Genomic DNA, 18514 nt, shown 5'->3' with positions numbered 1-18514 from the left:
ACTGAGGAACATCACTCTCGTCTCTGGAGATGAACGACTGAGGAACATCACTCTCACCTCTGAAGCAGAGCGACTGAGGGACATCACTCTTGTCTCTGGAGATGAATGATTGAGGAAAATCACTCTCATCTCTGAAGTAGAGTGACTGAGGAACATCACTCTCGTCTCTGGAGATGACCAACTGAGGAACATCACTCTCGTCTCTGGAGATGAGTGACTGAGGAAGATCATTCTCATCTCCGAAACAGAGTGACTGAGGAACATCACTCTCATCTCTGGAGTTGAACAACAGAGGAAGATCACTCTCGTCTCTGGAGATGAATGACTGAGGAACATCACTCAAGTGTCTAGAGCTGAGGACTCAAGAAGATCACTCTTAGCTTGGGACAGAACTTGGGCAATCCTGCTCTACTCTGGAGATTTAGGTATTAACGTTGAAGACGGATATAGCATTATGGTGAGATGATTAACAAAGTGGAGGAACAGAGGTATCTTGGGGTCCACATGCATAATCACTCAAAGCTGGTGTGCATATTGATAGGGTGGTTAAAAAAGGGTTATGGTGTGTTGGCCTTTTGTTGTTGGGGGATTGAATTCACGAGCCACAAGGTGATGTCGCAGCTCTGTGAAACTCTGGTTGGACCATACTTGGACTTTTGCGTTCAGTTCTCTTCACCTCATTTTAGGAAGGATGTGGAGCCTTTAGAGAGGGCGCAGAAAGGATTTTCCTGGATGCTGCCTGTACTAGAGAGCATGTTTCACGAGGAAAGTTTGAGTGAGCTGGGGCTTTTCTCTTTGAAGTGAAGGTCTCTGAGCGATGACTTGACAGACGTGTATGGGATGATTAGAGGCATCGACTGAGTGATGAGCCAGGGACTTTTTCACAAGGGTTAAAATGACGGGGCATAATTCAGAATCGGAATCAGGTTTATTGTCACTGGCATGTGACGTGAAATTTGTTAACTTAGCAGCAGCAGTTCAATGCTATACATAATCTAGCAGAGAGAGAAAAAAATAAAACAAAATAGTAAATAAACAAGTAAATCAATTACGTATATTGAATAGATTTTTAAAAAATGTGCAAAACAGAAATACTGTATATTAAAAAAAAAGTGAGGTAGTGTCCAAAGATTCAACGTCCATTTAGGAATCGGATGGCAGAGGGGAAGAAGCTGTTCCTGAATCGCTGAGTGTGTACCTTCAGGTTTCTGTACCTCCTACCTGATGGTAACAGTGAGAAAAGGGCATGCCCTGGGTGCTGGAGGTCCTTAATAATGGACGCTGCCTTTCTGAGACACCGCTCCCTGAAGATGTCCTGGGTACTTTGTAGGCTAGTGCCCCAGATGGAGCTGACTAGATTTACAACCTTCTGCAGCTTCTTGCGGTCCTGTGCAGTAGCTCTCCCCTGCATACCAGACAGTGATGCAGCCTGTCAGAATGCTCTCCACAGTACAACTGTAGAAGTTTTAGATAGATAGATAGATAGATATACTTTATTAATCCCGGGGGAAATTTGGTTTCGTTACAGCCGCACCAACCAAGAATAGAGCGTAAATATAGCAATACAAAAACCACAAACAATCAAACAACAAAATGCAAACTATGCCAGATGGAAAATAAGTCCAGGACCAGTCTATTGGCTCAGGGTGTCTGACCCTCCACCGGAGGAGCTGCACGTTCGATGGCCACAGGCAGGAATGACCTCCCGTGCCGCCAAGTGTTGTATCACGGTGGAATGTGGCCGAAGTCCAACAGCAAAAAGTTCAATATCCGGTCTACAAACACGTTCCTCGATCATAATATACCCCGGATTGCACCATCTGTTGTTAACCAGAACAGTAAGCACCCAACTCCTTTACGCTTACCGCTCTCAGTGCACTTCCGGTCAGCCCGAACGGTCTGGAAGCCGTCCATGGAAAAGTTTTGATCGGGTATGTCCTCGTGCAGCCCCGTTCCAGTGAAACACATAACACTGCACTCCTGAAATGTTCTCTGACGCCTGGCTAGTGCTGTGAACTCATCCATTTTATTACCCACCGAACTCCTCTTCTCCATAAGTCTCTGTTGTCTCGATCCGGTCCTCTTTCCTCGACTCTGTGATTCCCCCTCTGCATCCTCTGTGTGTTTTCCTCCAGATTTCAGCTGGGGTGTCCGCCGCTCTGCTCGCTAAACCGGCCGGCATTAGCGCAATCAGCTGGTCCCTGGAATATACAATGCGATTATGCTTCTGTCCCGTGTCGGGATGTAACCACTTCCAGCGCTAAAAACCCAAATAAAACTCTCTCTACCAGCATGTTAGAGAGGGTGCAGCTTCAACGTGTTACCGTGAGAAAAAAATACAAAAGATAACGTAAGTTAAAAAGTAAGAAGAAAAAAGTAAGAATCCGATCGGAACGGCTGTAACAGGCTGCATGCACGACTGGCGCGTTTGTTGACATACCAAATCTCTTCAAACTCCTAATGAAGTATAGCGGCTGTAGGTCTAAAGTGACCGGAGGAAAGTATCGGGAGGATATCAGGAGCAGTTTTTTTTTAAGAGTTGGATGAAGAGGAACTCTAATTTATGTTATGCTACCTCTGACATCCCCTCTAAACCTTCCTCCACTTCAGAGGTGTAGAAGGCAGAGATAGAGTGGGGAGCCAGAGACTTTTCCAGAGGTGATTTACTATGAAGGTATTCTGCATACCTTGGTGAGAGGACATGGGTTTGCTGATACTTACCAATGTGGAAGAGTATGAAGTTATTGATCCCCAGTCACAAAACGCTGGAGGAGCTCAGCAGGTCAAGCAGCATCTATGGAGAGGAATAAATAGCTGACATTTCATGCTGAGACCCTTCATCAGGACTGTTCACGATTTCCAGCATCTGCCGAATCTCTTGTGTTTATTAATTATGGATCCCATTTACTGACAGTCCCAGTCCTCTGGAACAGCCAGGAGTCTTGGAAAATATTCTTAATGAGGTCAAGAAGAAATTTGTTAATTATTCTGAGAACAACAGCAGTCACCCAGCTGTCACAGTGTAGTTGAAAATACCAAAACAGCACAGGCCTGGGGAGCTGCACCTGTTTCACAGATTCACTCTTTACCTCAGCTCATCTCATCGGCTCTGGACAGATTCCTATTTCCGTCACCCCCAGTTCCTCGTCTGTCTCATTCCCAACTCCTCAGCGCTCGGCTGTTAGAGATTCAGTGGATGCCTGACTCCAATCTTCACCCCAAAAGCTACACCTCCATCCTTAAAATCATGCCTCTCCTTTTCCACCATGAGAAAAAGTCTCTTTTTGAAAAACATCTCAAAAAGGCAGCATCCATCATTAAGGACCCCATCACCCAGGACAGGCCCTCTTCTCATCACTACCATCAACAGGGAGGTACAGGAGCCTGAAGACGCACACCAATGATTCGGGAACAGCTTCTTCCCCTCCGCCATCAGATTTCTGAATGGACAGTGAATCTGTGAACATTACCTCAGTATTGTTATTCTTCTCTTTTCTCTCTTTGCACTACTAATTTAATTATCTATATTGTTGTAATTCATAATTTTATATTACTATTATGTATTGCATTGTACTGCTGCTGCAAATTAAACCTAATTCTGACTCTGTCTGTCTACTTGGTTGATGCCTCATCATCTTGTACACCATATCCCGTTATCTCCACTCCAAAGAGAAATGCCCTGACTCACTCATCCTATCCTCATCACTCATCCTATCCTCATCACCCATCCTATCCTCATCACTCATCCTATCCTCATCACCCACCCTATCCTCATCACTCATCCTATCCTCATCACTCATCCTATCCTCATCACCCATCCTATCCTCATCACTCATCCTATCCTCATCACCCATCCTATCCTCATCACTCATCCTATCCTCATCACTCATCCTACCCTCTCCAATGCAGGCAGCAAAGGTCTCTGTTGTTTGGTGGGAGAGGCAACCAGTGAGCAGAGCGAAGAAGATCTGCAAACATTTCAGCTCTTCATCAATTATCAGGGAGGAGCTACAGGAGCCTGAAGACACACACTCAAATTTCAGGAACAGCTTCTTCCCCTCCACCATCAGATTTCTGAATTGGCAATCAATACAACCTCAGTATTTTGCTCTCTTTTCACTACATATCTATCTAAAACTTATTTGGCTGATAAGTCTCTACCAAAGCAGTTGGATGGTCACATGAGCGACTGGTGCACATCACAAGTCCAGGCGGACAGTCTCTGAAGAGTATTGATAGTGGCTGGAGTCACCCGTCTTGTAAAGACACTGCCCAGGAGAAGCCAACGGCAAACCGCTTCTGTAGAAAAGTTTGCCAAGGCCAATCACGGTCATGAAAAGACCACGACCGCCTACGTCATACAACATGGCACATGATGATGATGTCATACGACACAGCACACAACAATGGTGATGATTATAGGGTGTGAGAACTGAGGAATGGGATTGACTGATCTCGTGGAATATCTGTTTTACATTTTAATTTAATGAGTTCTAAGGCGCCCAGACACCACAGTCTTAGTACAAAGCAAAGTAGTAAAGAAAGAAAAGAAAGATCAGTTTTATTTAGGACATAGAACATAGAAATCTACAGCACATCACAGGCCCTTCGGCCCACAATATTGTGCCAACCATGTAACCTACTCTAGAAACTGCCTGGAATTTCCCTACGGCATAGCCCTCTATTTTTCTAAGCTCCGTGTACCTATCTAAGAGTCTCTTAAGAGACCCTATCGTATCCGCCTCCACCACAGTCGCTGGCAGCCCATTCCAGCACTCACCACTGTGTGAAAAACTTACCTCTGACATCCCCCTTGTACCTGCGTCCAAGCACCTTAAACCTGTGCCGTCTCGTGTTAGCCATTCCAGCCCTGGGAAAAAGCCTCTGACTATCCACACGATCAATGCCTCTCATCATCTTGTACACCTCTATCAGGTCACCGCTCGTCCTCCGTCGCTCCAACGAGAAAAGGCCAAGTTCACTCAACCTGTTCTCACAGGTTTGTCACATTTACGTCAAAACGCTGAGTTCCTCCAGCCTTTTGTCTGAGATGTAACGATGCTGTTTTTTTGTCCCAATGCAGCTCTGCTTCCACAGGGGGTTTGATTGGGCAGGTTCGGTCACATCCACCTGGCCACAGCACTGTTGTTCTTTGTACTGATTTAACGATAGATTAAAAATTAGCTTTATCTGTCATCGAAACATACACTGAAGTGTGTGGTTTGCGTCACAGTCTGAGGATGTGCTGGGGAGAGCCCGCAAGTGTGCCAAGTTTCTGACGGCAGCGCAGCGTGCCCACAACTCACTAACCCTAACTAATCCGTACATCTTCCGAACGTGGGAGGAACTGGAGCACCCGTTGGAAACATATGTGGTCATGGCGTTTACGTATTGACTCCAGCAGGAATGGAACTTCATCTGCTGTTGCGGTAATAGCGTCACGCTAACCACGGGACAGAATTAGTCCATTGAGTCCGCTCTGCTGATCTACTATCCCTCCCAACCCCAATCCCCCCGTAACCTCCGACACCCTGACTGATCAAGAACCCATCAACCTCCGCCTTAAACATGCTCTGTGGCGGTCTGCACAGCCATCCCCGTTAATGAATTCTGCAGATTCACCATCCTCTGCTAAACAAATTCCTCCTCATGGACATCCCCCGGTTGTAGACTTTTCCACTATTGGAAACATCCTCTGCACATCCACTCAATCGAGGCCTTTCTACATTCAATAAGTTTCAATGAGACCGCCCCCCCCCCCCCGCAATACATTACAAATCAGAAGCCAGTTTTTTGTGTAATCTCAGGATCAAAACCTGCCTGAGGTATTGATAAAGGATTATTTGTCCTTGCTTAGAATAGCTTTCTAGCTGTCATTCTGAAGCTGCCGTGTGTCTGAACATGAACAGGATGAGGCCCAGTGGAATCCGCATTGAATTCCAGTGAATATCAAAGATAAATGTGCGTTCTCACCTTCCCTCCCGGGGCTGTGTGTGTGACAGGCTTGGGAAAACATCCATTCTTGAGGAGAGACGATGATGCCAGCGTGATACAGTGACTTGTCACATCTCTGAGCTTCTGACACTACAATTAGTCACAGTCACATTCCACTCCCTCCACAGCAGATGCTGTGGCGCACCAGCAGGTTACCCAGATGGAAAGACGACCCGATCTGGTCTTTGTTTAAGGAATTCTTCCTTTTCCTGCACAATTTTCCTTTTAAGTCAGCTGACTGGATTAATGTTAACGTTGTTGGTAGTGAGGAAGGTGAAAGCAATGTTGGCATTTATTTCCAGGGGTTTAGAATATATTAGGTTCCTAAAGTTGTCATAGCCGGGGCAGTAGTGGGGATAAGCTCACACTACTTATAAAGTGCTCCAAATGGCGTACATCTCTAACAGCCTCTGACAACCAAGTCCAACTCATGGCCCTCACGTGCGGCTTAGCTACTAGGCCCGGCGGAACTGTTTCTACTGACAAGAGAAGGGGCAAAGACTGACCACTGGCGCTTCAAAACCAGTTGCTTCGGGCAGGTGGGGCTTGTCAGCTTTGGACGGCAGCCCACCTAGGAGAAAGAAAACTCTGATTTTAAACCTCTGCTGCCTTGCAGCCATACCCACCCATGGGAAAGGCTTCGGGAGTAAATCCTGAGGAAGAAATCCGGAGTTGGGGTCCCTAAGGCAGTTTGATGTTGTTTACAAATTCACTCTGGCACCCTCTGTGACAACACTGGTGCCAAGCTGTATTGGCGCTTGCCCTTCCCTCAGACTACATCAGTGACATGGAGAGGAGGATCCTGGTGCAGAGGCAACAGCCGGTTCTTCAAATCTTCCTGCCCAGGCTTGTGCACTGGAGAGGACACAGTTCACCAGAGGCCCAAAGCCATGATCCCCTGGGATCGACGGATGCCTACTACTAGAATATATTAGTAAGAATGAAATGCTGAGGCTTTATAAGGCATTGGTCAGACTGCACTTGGAGTATTGTGAGCAGATTTGAGCACCTTACCTAAGAAAAGATGTGCTGGCACTGGAGAGGGTCTAGGGGAGATTCCGGGAATGAAAGGGTTAACAAATGATGGATATTCGATGTCTCTAGGCTTGTATTTTCTGAAGTTTAGAAGAACGGGGGGGGGGGATTGTCTCAATTGAATATTGAAAGGTCTAGATGGGCCAAATGTCCTAACTGAGTTCCTGTGTCTTATGGTTGACACAGCTGACGGGTTTTCAGACCACATCCAAGCCAACTGGCGTGGGGAATCAATAGACAATAGACAATAGACAATAGACAATAGGTGTAGGAGTAGGCCATTTGGCCCTTTGAGCCAGCACCGCCATTCACTATGATCATGGCTGATCATCCACAATCAGTATCCAGTTCCTGCCTTATCCCCATAACCTTTGACTCCGCTATCTTTAAGAGCTCTATCCATCTCTTTCTTGAAAGCATCCAAAGACTTGGCCTCCACAGCCTTCTGGGGCAGAGCATTCCATATATCCACCACTCTCTGGGTGAAAACGTTTTTCCCCAACTCCGTTCTAAATGGCCTACCCCTAATTCTTAAACTGTGGCCTCTGGTTCTGGACTCACCCATCAGTGGGAACATGCTTCCTGCCTCCAGCGTGTCCAATCCCTTAATAATCTTATATGGTTCAATAAGATCCCCTCTCAGCCTTCTAAATTCCAGAGTATACAAGCCCAGTCGCTCCAACCTTTCGACATATGACAGTCCTGCCATCCCGAGAATTAACCTTGTGAACCTACGCTGCACTCCCTCAATAGCAAGAATGCCCTTCCTCAAGTTTGGAGACCAAAACTGTACACGATACTCCAGCTGTGGTCTCACCAGGGCTCTGTACAGCTGCAGAAGGACCTCTTTGCTCTTATACTCAATTCCCCTTGTTATGAAGGCCAGCATGCCATTAGCTTTCTTCACTGCCTGCGGTACTTGCATGCTTGCTTTCAGTGACTGATGTACAAGAACACCTAGATCTCGTTGTGCTTCCCCTTTCCCTAACTTGACTCCATTTAGATAATAATCTGCCTTCCCGTTCTTACCACCAAAGTGGATAACCTCACATTTATCCACATTAAACTGCCTCTGCCATGCATCTGCCCACTCACCCAACCTATCCAAGTCACCCTGCATTCTCATAACATCCTCCTCATATTTCACACTGCCACCCAGCTTTGTGTCATTGGCAAATTTGCTAATGTTACTTTTAATTCCCTCATCTAAATCATTAATATATATTGTAAACAGCTGCGGTCCCAGCATCGAGCCTTGCGGTACCCCACTAGTCACTGCCTGCCATTCTGAAAGGGACCTGTTAATCGCTACTCTTTGTTTTCTGTCAGCCAGCCAATTTTCAATCCATGTCAGTACTCTGCCCCCAATACCATGTGCCCTAATTTTGCCCACTAATCTCCTATGTGGGACTTTATCAAAGGCTTTCTGAAAGTCTAGGTACACCACATCCACTGGCTCTGAATGATGCAGCTCACAGAATGTTTTGATGTTCCGATGAACATGTAAAAGCTAAATAATTCTTTAACGCCAGCTCTGTATTTGAGGTCGTGATGACCGGTAAAAGCCCTTAAAGAGGGACATTCCCCTTTACTGTACTATGACAAGCAATGGGAAAGGCGACAGGCGTGGTGATGACCCGCGGGGGTTGGAGTTGGGAAGGAGGGAGCTGTAGCACATCAGACAGGCCTACATGGCGGCCGCCTCCCTGTGGTATGACAAGCAACACTGAGAGGCTGAAAGGTCTGGGACAGAAGTGAGTCTTCCCCTCGTACACAGAGCACAATGTGCAGGGACAGAGTCAACAATGTCCAGTGAGAGGTACAATGCGAAGCCGGGAGTGAACCATTCATCTTACCTCTTGTGCACTGTGTGGAGCTGACAGAACAAATCAAAGAACGAGGGGAACGAGTTGTTCTGTCTTTACTCTGTGGTTATCGTACTTAAGCAGAGCTGACGACAGTGACACACTAGACGCAAACCACCCGACGGGACAGAATTGTTTCGATTAACTGGCACAGACACACAATACAGTCAGTTTCACAGGTAGCCTGTGTTAAGTTAGGAAGTGAATCATAACTCTTCCCTGAAGTGTAGGAGATTGAGGGCAGATTTGGTAGAGGTGATGAGGGGTATAGATAGGGTAAATTTGCACTGAGGTTGGGTGAGTCTAGTTCTAGAGGTTGCTGCTAAGACTGGAAGGTGTAATGTGTAAGGGGATCATGAAGAGAAACCTCTTCACTCAGAGGGTGGTGAGATTGTAGTTCGAGCTAAAGTGCAAATGGTGGATGTGGATTTGATTACAATATTTAAGAGAGATTTGGATAGGTACGTGGATGGGAGGGGTATGGTCTGGGTGCAGCTCGATGGGACTAGGCGATTAATAGTTTGACATGGACGAGGTGTTTCTGTGCTGTAGTGTTCTATAACTCTCTCTCTCTCTTAAATATCTTCCCATCCTAATGTTGGCTAGAAATGAGAGCTCCGGCGACCAGCTCACGCCACTGAGCTGCAGTTCCTGTTCAGATTGTGGTTAAGTTTGTAAGGATGGTTTTGGGGACAGGGGTTAGGTGGAGGTTTAGGGGAGGAGATATGAAAGACCAATTGATATGCAATTAAATAACCCCATTGCCTTACACTGCAACTCCTGAGAAGTCAGTCCCGGTGTTGTGGACAAGTGTCTATAGAGACTGTGCCTGTTTGCAAAGCTGTCCTTTCAACTCCAAACTGATTACTCCTTTAGCCGACTTAAGTGCCGGGCAGATTGAAAAGGTCAGGGTGTCGAGGCCAGAGGCGAGGATGGACCGACGTTCAGCTTGCTGCTCCACGAGGATTATTTGTCTCCACACAGAACTAAGGCTGTGGCCTGCAACTAACGGGCAACTGGATCGGCAGCAGGGATGATTGGCTTTGTGGCTGTGGACGGTCTTTTTTAAAATGGGTTCTATTGGGTTTCTTTGTTTTGAGGTTGCCTTTGAGGAGACAAATCTCAAGGTTGTATGATGTACACATACTGTGATAATAAATGTACTTTGAACTTTTAAGAACTGAAGATTGGCTCCTGTTTACCACAAAAAGCTAAACAAAGAACATTGTTTGGAAGTTTATCTTATTCAAAAAATAACCTTTTAATTTCTAGAAGTTTTAGCTCCTTGGTGGAGAGCTGAGATTGGCAAAAAAGCAAGAAAGAAAAGCCCCCTGTCCCTGGGCAATGAATATCTGTCACAGTTGGCTCCACTTTCAACACACAACCCCTGCCCCAGGCAGTATCTCAGAGACCACACAACCCCTGCCCCAGGCTGTATCTCAGAGACCACACAACCCCTGCCCCAGGCAGTATCTCAGAGACCACACAACTCCTGTCCCAGGCAGTATCTCAGAGACCACACAACCCCTGCCCCAGGCAGTATCTCAGAGACCACACAACCCCTGCCCCAGGCTGTATCTCAGAGACCACACAACCCCTGCCCCAGGCAGTATCCCGGAAACCACACAACCCCTGTCCCAGGCAGTATCTCAGAGACCACACAACCCCTGTCACAGGCAGTATCTCAGAGACCACACAACCCCTGCCCCAGGCAGTATCTCAGAGACCACACAACTCCTGTCCCAGGCAATATCCCAGAGATCACACAACTCCTGTCCCAGGCAGTATCCCAGAGATCACACAACCCCTGTCACAGGCTGTATCCCAGAGATCACACAACCCCTGTCACAGGCTGTATCCCAGAGATCACACAACCCCTGTCACAGGCTGTATCTCAGAGACCACACAACCCCTGTCCCAGGCAGTATCCCAGAGATCACACAACCTCTGTCTCAGGCAGTATCCCAGAGATCACACAACCCCTGTCCCAGGCAGTATCCCAGAGACCACACAACCCCTGTCCCAGGCTGTATCTCAGAGACCACACAACTCCTGTCCCAGGCTGTATCTCAGAGACCACACAACTCCTGTCCCAGGCTGTATCTCAGAGACCACACAACTCCTGTCCCAGGCTGTATCTCAGAGACCACACAACTCCTGTCCCAGGCAGTATCCCGGAAACCACAGAGCTGAATTAAAACTCCATTTTCTCTGAACGTTGCAAATAAAATAAAGAAGATTAACTTTACTCAACACATGTACATTGAAACATAAAGTAAAATGCGTCAATCGTGTTGACAACCTACACCGTGCGAGGATGTGCTGGGGGCAGCCTGCATAATACTGTCTTGTTTCCAGCATCAGCACAGCACATTCAGAATCCACCAACGCTGACCTGTACGTGTTTGGGTTGTGTGAGGAAAGTGTAGCTCCCGGTGGGAACCCTGTCACACCGTCACGGGACAAGGTGCAGGCAGCAGTGGGAACTGAACACCACTGTGAAGCTTTTCCTGACACCAGCACAGTGCATGTTTCTGTGCGCAATGAAATGGCACTGCGTAGTTGTTCGGTGTGTGTAGTACGATGTTGGGCTCAAGCTGCTTATTTGTGCCCAAGCCAGCTGTGAGCTGGTTCCAGTGGAACCGAGATCCCACTGCTGTGAGCAAAGCTTCAGTCAAAGAAAGAGGTGGTTGTTGGTGGAGCCAGCAAGCTGGGAATTGACTTGCTATCAAGCCCCAGAACCGTGGCCAATTCACTTCCCTGATCAGAAAACACCTTGTTTCAATTAACTGGAGGCTGCTACTACCGTTCTCAGAGGGTGTGGGTGAAGTAACACCATCACAGCACCAGTGACTACCGATCGGGGTCCAATTCCACAGCTGTCTGTAAGGAGTTTGTATGTTCTCCCCGTGTCTGTGTGGGTTTCTGTCGGGGTCTTCAGTTTTCTCCCACGTCCCAGAGACGTACGGTTAGGGTGAGTGAGTTGGACAGGCCACGTTGGCACTGGAAGTGTGGAGACACTTGCAGGCTGTCCCCCACATCCCTGCTGATTTGATTTGATGGAAATGATGCATTTTTCTGTACGTTTTGATGCACATGTGACAAATAAAACAATTTATTTTTCATCTTTGAATAGTCTTACAAGCACAGGGCCGAAGCTGACCTTGAGCTTGCTCACGCGCTTTCAGGCTTTTGCATCTTCTGCTCGACGGGAGGGGGAGAGAATGTCTGGGGTGGGTGGGATCACGATGAAATTGGCTGCATTACTGAGGCAGTGAGAAGTGTGGACAGAGTCCATGGAGGGGAGGCTGGCTCTCTTCTCTTTATGTCATCCAAATCGTCTGAACAAGGTCCCTTCTGTCATGAAAGCACAGTTGCAAGCACTCAGGGAAAAGAGCAGGGGCCTCTGCTGGCCGCACTGGGTTGCAGCTGACCCCTCCTGCTAGTGTAGAGCTGTAGTGCAGCGTGTATCATGCTTCAAAATTCCTTAGTGTCCACATTTTCAAGGATCTCACCTGGTCCCTGAACTCCTCCATCCTAATCAAAAATCCTGCGGAGCATCAAGAAAGCTCACCTCTGTCCCAGGATACTGACGGACTTTTACCACTGTACCATTGAGAGCATACTCACCAACTGCATCTCAGTGTGGTATGGCAATTGTCCCTTATCGGACCACAAAGCACTCCAGCAGCTGGTGAAAACTGCCCAGCGGATTATTGGCACCCAATTGCCCACCATTGAGAACATCTACCATAAACGCTGCCTGGGCAGGGTGAAAAGCATTATCAAGGATGCATCTCACCCTAACCATGGACTTTTTACTCTCCTCCCATCCGGTAGGTGCTACAGGAGCCTCCGCTCCCGCACCAGCAGGCACAGGAAGAGCTTCTTCCCTGAGGCTGTGACCCTGCTGAATCTCACATCACAGCGCTAAGCAGTATTGCACCCATATTGTACTGTCTCAGTACTTTTATATTTGTGTGCTGTAGCACTTACTTTTTATTCGCAGTTATTTTGTAAATAACACTATTCTTTGCATTTCTTGTCAGATGCTAATTGCATTTCAACAGGAATTCTGCAGATGCTGGAAATTCAAGCAACACACATCAAAGTTGCTGGTGAACGCAGCAGGCCAGGCAGCATCTCTAGGAAGAGGTACAGTCGACGTTTCAAGCCGAGACCCTTCGTCAGGACTAACTGAAGGAAGAGTTAGTAAGAAGTTTGAAAGTTGGAGGGGGAGGGGGAGATCCAAAATGATAAGAGAAGACAGGAGGGGGAGGGATGGAGCCAAGAGCTGGACAGGTGATTGGCAAAGGGGATATGAGAGGATCATGGGACAGGAGGCCCAGGGAGAAGGAAAAGGAGGAGGGGGGGAAAAACCCAGAGGATGGGCAAGAGGTATCGTCAGAGGGACAGAGGGAGAAAAAGGAGAGTGAGAGAAAGAATGTGTGTATATAAATAAATAACAGATGGGGTATGAGAGGGAGGTGGGGCATTAGCGGAATTAGAGAAGTCGATGTTCATCCCATCAGGTTGGAGTGCATTTCATTGGCTTTGTATCTGTGCTTGGTACAATGACAATAAATTTGAATCTAATCTAGTGCTGCCCTCTGGTGTTCACTCAGTGTTGCCCTCTGGTGTTTGCTCCCACATCATGAAGACCCTGGATAGACTTGTTCTGGAGCTGCTCCGGCCTATGGTCAGGCCACACTTAGATCCCCTCCAGTTCGCCTACCAGACCCGACTAGGGTTGAGGATGCCATCGTCTACCTGCTGAACCGTGTCTACACCCACCTGGACAAGCCAGCGAGCACTGTGAGGGTCATGTGTTTTGACTTCCCCAGTGCATTCAACACCATCCGCCCTGCTCTGCTGGGGGAGAATCTGACAGCGATGCAGTTGGATGCTTCCCTGGTGTCATGGATTCTTGATTACCTGACTGGCAGACCACAGTACGTGTGCTTGCAACACTGTGTGTCCGACGGAGTGATCAGCAGCACTGGGGCTCCACAGGGGACTGTCTTGTCTCCCTTTCTCTTCACCATTTACACCTTGGACTTCAACTACTGCACAGAGTCTTGTCATCTTCAGAAGTTTTCGGATGACTCTGCCATAGTTGGATGCATCAGCAAGGAATATGAGGCTGAGTACAAGGCTACGGTAGGAAACTTTGTCACATGGTGTGAGCAGAATTATCTGCGGCTTAATGTGAAAAAGACTAAGGACTGGTGGTAGACCTGAGGAGAGCTAAGGTACCGGTGACCCCTGTTTCCATCCAGGGGGTCAGTGTGGACATGGTGGAGGATTACAAATACCTGGGGATACGAATTGACAATAAACTGGACTGGTCTAAGAACACTGAGGCTGTCTACAAGAAGGGTCAGAGCCGTCTCTATTTCCTGAGGAGACTGAGGTCCTTTAACATCTGTTGGACGATGCTGAGGATGTTCTACGAGCCTGTGGTGGCCAGTGCTATCATGTTTGCTGTTGTGTGCTGAGGCAGCAGGCTGAGGGTAGCAGGCACCAACAGAATCAACAAACTCATTCGTAAGGCCAGTGATGTTGTGGGGATGGAACTGGACTCTCTGACGGTGGTGTCTGAAAAGAGGATGCTGTCTAAGTTGCATGCCATCTTGGTCAATGTCTCCCATCCACTACATAATGTTGGACACAGGAGTACATTCAGCCAGAGACTCATTCCTCCGAGATGCAACACAGAGCGTCATAGGAAGTCATTCTTGCCTGTGGCCATCAAACTTTACAACTCCTCCCTTGGAGGGTCAGACACCCTGAGCCAATAGGCTGGTCCTGGACTTATTTCCTGGCATAATTTACATATTACTACTTAACTATTTATGGTTCTATTACTATTTATTATTTATGGTGCAACTGTAACGAAAACCAATTTCCCCCGGGATCAATAAAGTATGACTATGACTCAGTGTTGCCCTCTGAGTTTTGCTCAGTGCTGCCCTCTGGTGTTCATTCAGTGCTGCCCTCTGGTGTTCTTTCAGTGCTGCCCTCTGGTGTTCTTTCAGTGCTGCCCTCTGGTGTTTGCTCAGTGCTGCCCTCTGGTGTTCTTTCAGTGCTGCCCTCTGGTGTTCACTCAGTGCTGCCCTCTGGTGTTCATTCAGTGCTGCCCTCTGGTGTTCATTCAGTGCTGCCCTCTGGTGTTCATTCAGTGCTGCCCTCTGGTGTTCGTTCAGTGCTGCCATCTGAGTTTTGCTCAGTGCTGCCCTCTGGTGTTCTTTCAGTGCTGCCCTCTGGTGTTTGCTCAGTGCTGCCCTCTGGTGTTCTTTCAGTGCTGCCCTCTGGTGTTCACTCAGTGCTGCCCTCCGGTGCTCGCTCAGTGGAAGAACAAGATGGACCAGGGCAATTGACAAGCACATTGTTGTGCTCTTTGCATTTCAGAACAAGAGCTGCCACCTGCCCTTATTGCTGGGGTAACATGTTTGGGTTGACCATGAGTGATACTGCAGTCCAGGAGCTCTGGCTGGAGAACACACTCCTGTGTGAAATCAGGTTTGTGGGTTCAGTGAGTGAGGTCGCAAATGCCCCATATTGGTAAGTTATTTAACTATGTATTTACAGGACAAGACAGACACCGAATATTCAGCAAACCTTTCAAGTTGCACCTAGTAACAAATACTTATCTAAAGTCTGCACATGGATCCTCTCACACTGCAACACACTTCACAGTTCCCGTGGAACTGATTGCAACCCTCTCCATGCCCACCTAGATGTTACCTCTTACACCAGGAGTTTCTGCCTTCCACACTTGGCTTCGAGGTGACCCCTGATCAAATACCTTCAAAGGAGAGAATGCTCTGCAGTTCAGAATGAGAGCTGATACCTTTGAAACTGCAATATTTTTACAGGGCAAAGTCACAGTTCAGTATCATATGTCGTGAAATTTGTTAACTTAGCAGCAGTAGTATAATTATCGTAAGAAATTACAATAATTATGTATAAGTATGTTAAATAGTTAAGTTAAAATGAGCAATGCAAAAACAGAAATCAAAACAAAAGTGGTGAGGTAGTGATTCAGAAGCAGGGAACAGAGTCTCAAAATAAACAGACAGCCGTTCAGCACTGAGATCAGCAGCCCAGCGATTCACCTAATGCTTTACACTGCCATCAGCTGGGGTTCAAATGCCAATGCTGTCTGTACTGACCTTGCACATTCCCTCCATGATCGTGAGGGTTTCGTCCAGATGCTCTGCTTTCCTCCCACAGTCCAAAGACATACGGGTCAGGGTTGGTGAGTTGTGGAGGCGCCATGTTGGTGCTGGAAGTGTGGAGACACTCGCGGGCTGCCCCCAGCACAACCTCGGACTGTGTTGGACATGGACACAAACACCAGCTACAAACTTCTAGTGCAGCCTGGAGGATCCAGTGACTGACGCGAAACAACACATTTGGCTGTACACTTTGATGTACAGTACCTGTGACAAATAAAACCAATCTTAATCTTATGTCTGTCCACAGGAAGTGAGAGCAGGCTGGAAGCCAGCATCAACGTCTTTGCATCTTAAACAACTTTGACTGTGCAGTCACTGCAGTTGGAGGCAACTGAGAGATCAAAGTTGATCCGTGGTGTAAATATACTTTCGGGGAAATGACAGGTCGAACCGACATGTTGGAAAACAAATAATTTCATCAGCCCTGGTGCCAGATTCACTCGCAGACAGCTCACTGAAAGCATCAACAGCAGATCAAGGGAACAGAAAAGCACTTGTGATTGACAGGCAGGGAAATCCAGGGCCGAGGTAACGGAGCGCTCTTGCGGGACAGCAGCGTCCATCATCCATCATCAGGGACTCCAGCACCCAGGTCATGATCTCCTCTGGCTGCTGTCATCAGGAAGAAGGTGCAGGAGCCTCAGGACTCGCACCACCAGGTTCAAAATTCAAAGATCAAAGCTCAGAGTAAGTTTATTATCAAAGTATACAACCCTGAGATTTGTTTTCTTCTGGGCATTCACAGTAAGTACAAGAAACACAACAGAATCAGTGAAAGACCACACCCAGTGGATGGACAGATGACCAGCGTGCAAAAGACCGGAAACTGTGCAAATACAAAAAGTGAAAAACTGAGCTATAAATATCAAGGACATGAGATGCAGAGTCCTTGAAAGTGAGTCTCAGGACTCACACCACCAGGTTCAGGAACAGTTATTACCCCTCAATCATCGGGCTCTTGAACCAGTGGGGATAACTTCACTCGCCACACCACTGAACTGTTCCCACAACCTATGGACTCACTTTCAAGGACTCTTCATCTCATGTTTTCAATATTTATTGCTTATATATTTATGTATTATTTTGATTGTTTTTTTCTTTTTGTATTTGCATTAATTTGTTGTCTTTTGCACACTGGTTGTGCGTCTGACCTGTTGGGTGTGATCTTTCATTGATTCTGTTGAGTTCCTCGATTGACTGTGAAGGCCGCCAGAACATGAATCTCAGGGTTGAATATCGTGATGTACAGTGTCTGTACTTTGATAATAAGTTTACTTTGAACTTGAACTTTGAAGTTTCAAACACAAAGAAATGCAACACAGTGGATTCTGGCCGGCCGAGGTCTCTACTGAACAAACTGCCTTGCCTTCACTTGCCAACCGAAACGCAGAGGACATTCAGCTCGGACGCAGCCCGTTCCCATTCCGGGACAGCGTTCAACAGGAGGGTGTCTGTAACTCACAAGCGCACTTCGCAGAAGAGTTGCAGCTTGTTGTTTTGAATAAGGCGAGCAGTTACGGCCTTTCTGAGTTTCCAACCCTTCGCAGCCTCATGACTGGTGCGGCCGGCGCTCGCTCCCGGCGGGACACAGCGGCGCTCGCTCCCGGCGGGACACAGCGGCGCTCGCACCCGGCGGGACACAGCGGCGCTCGCTCCCGGCGGGACACAGCAGAAGACGCTGTTCGGGGTGGTGGCGGGGAGGGGAGAGGAGGAGAGGGGAGGGGAGAGGGGAGGGGAGAGGGGAGGGGAGGGGAGGGGAGGGGAGGGGAGGGGAGGGGAGGGGAGAGGAGAGGAGAGGAGGAGAGGGGAGTGGAGGAGAGGGGAGGGATGGGGAGAGGGGAGAGGGGAGGGGAGGGGAGGGGAGAGGAGGAGAGGGGAGTGGAGGAGAGGGGAGGGATGGGGAGAGGGGAGAAGGGAGGGGAGGGAGGGGAGGGGAGGGGAGGGGAGGGGAGGGAGGGGAGGGGAGGGGAGGGGAGGGGAGGGAGGGGAGGGGAAGGGAGGAGAGGGGAGGGGAAGGGAGGAGAGGGGAGGGGAGGGGAGGAGAGGGGAGGGGAGTAGAGGAGAGGGGAGAGGAGGGAGGGGTGGGGAGGAGAGGGGAGGGAGAGGGGAGGAGAGGAGAGGGGAGGGGAGGAGAGAGGAGGGGTGGGGAGAGGGGGGAGAGGGGGAGGGGAGGGAGTGGAGGAGAGGGGAGGGGTGGGGAGAGGGGAGAGGTGGGGAGAGGGGAGGGGAGGAGAGGGGAGGGGAGAGGTGGGGAGAGGGGAGAGGGGAGGGGAGGGGAAGAGAGGGGAGGAGAGGGGAGGGGAGGGAGGGGAGTGGAGGGGGAGGAGTGGGGAGAGGGGAGGAGAGAGGTGGGGAGAGGGGAGGGGAGGGGAGGGGAGG

General features: G+C 48.5%; 1 long non-coding RNA gene across 2 annotated transcripts; it reads right to left on the bottom strand.

Moving 5' to 3' along the window:
* Positions 1–1508: 1508 nt before the first annotated feature.
* Positions 1509–17730, bottom strand: LOC140187403 (uncharacterized). Of its 2 annotated transcripts, XR_011883086.1 has the most exons (4): positions 17598–17730; positions 16070–16339; positions 2722–2794; positions 1509–2201 (listed from the first exon to the last, which is right to left on the bottom strand). It is a non-coding gene; the product is annotated as an uncharacterized lncRNA (long non-coding RNA). The 2 variants fall into 2 exon arrangements; XR_011883085.1 differs by lacking the exon at positions 17598–17730 and having other exon boundaries at positions 16070–17220.
* Between the last annotated feature and the right edge of the window lie 784 nt (positions 17731–18514).

This window comes from Mobula birostris, chromosome 24, assembly GCF_030028105.1.
Source record: "Mobula birostris isolate sMobBir1 chromosome 24, sMobBir1.hap1, whole genome shotgun sequence".
Classification (NCBI taxonomy): Eukaryota; Metazoa; Chordata; class Chondrichthyes; order Myliobatiformes; family Myliobatidae; genus Mobula; species Mobula birostris.
Note: the sequence above shows the minus strand (reverse complement) of the source record. Positions and strands in the feature narration are given on the sequence as shown.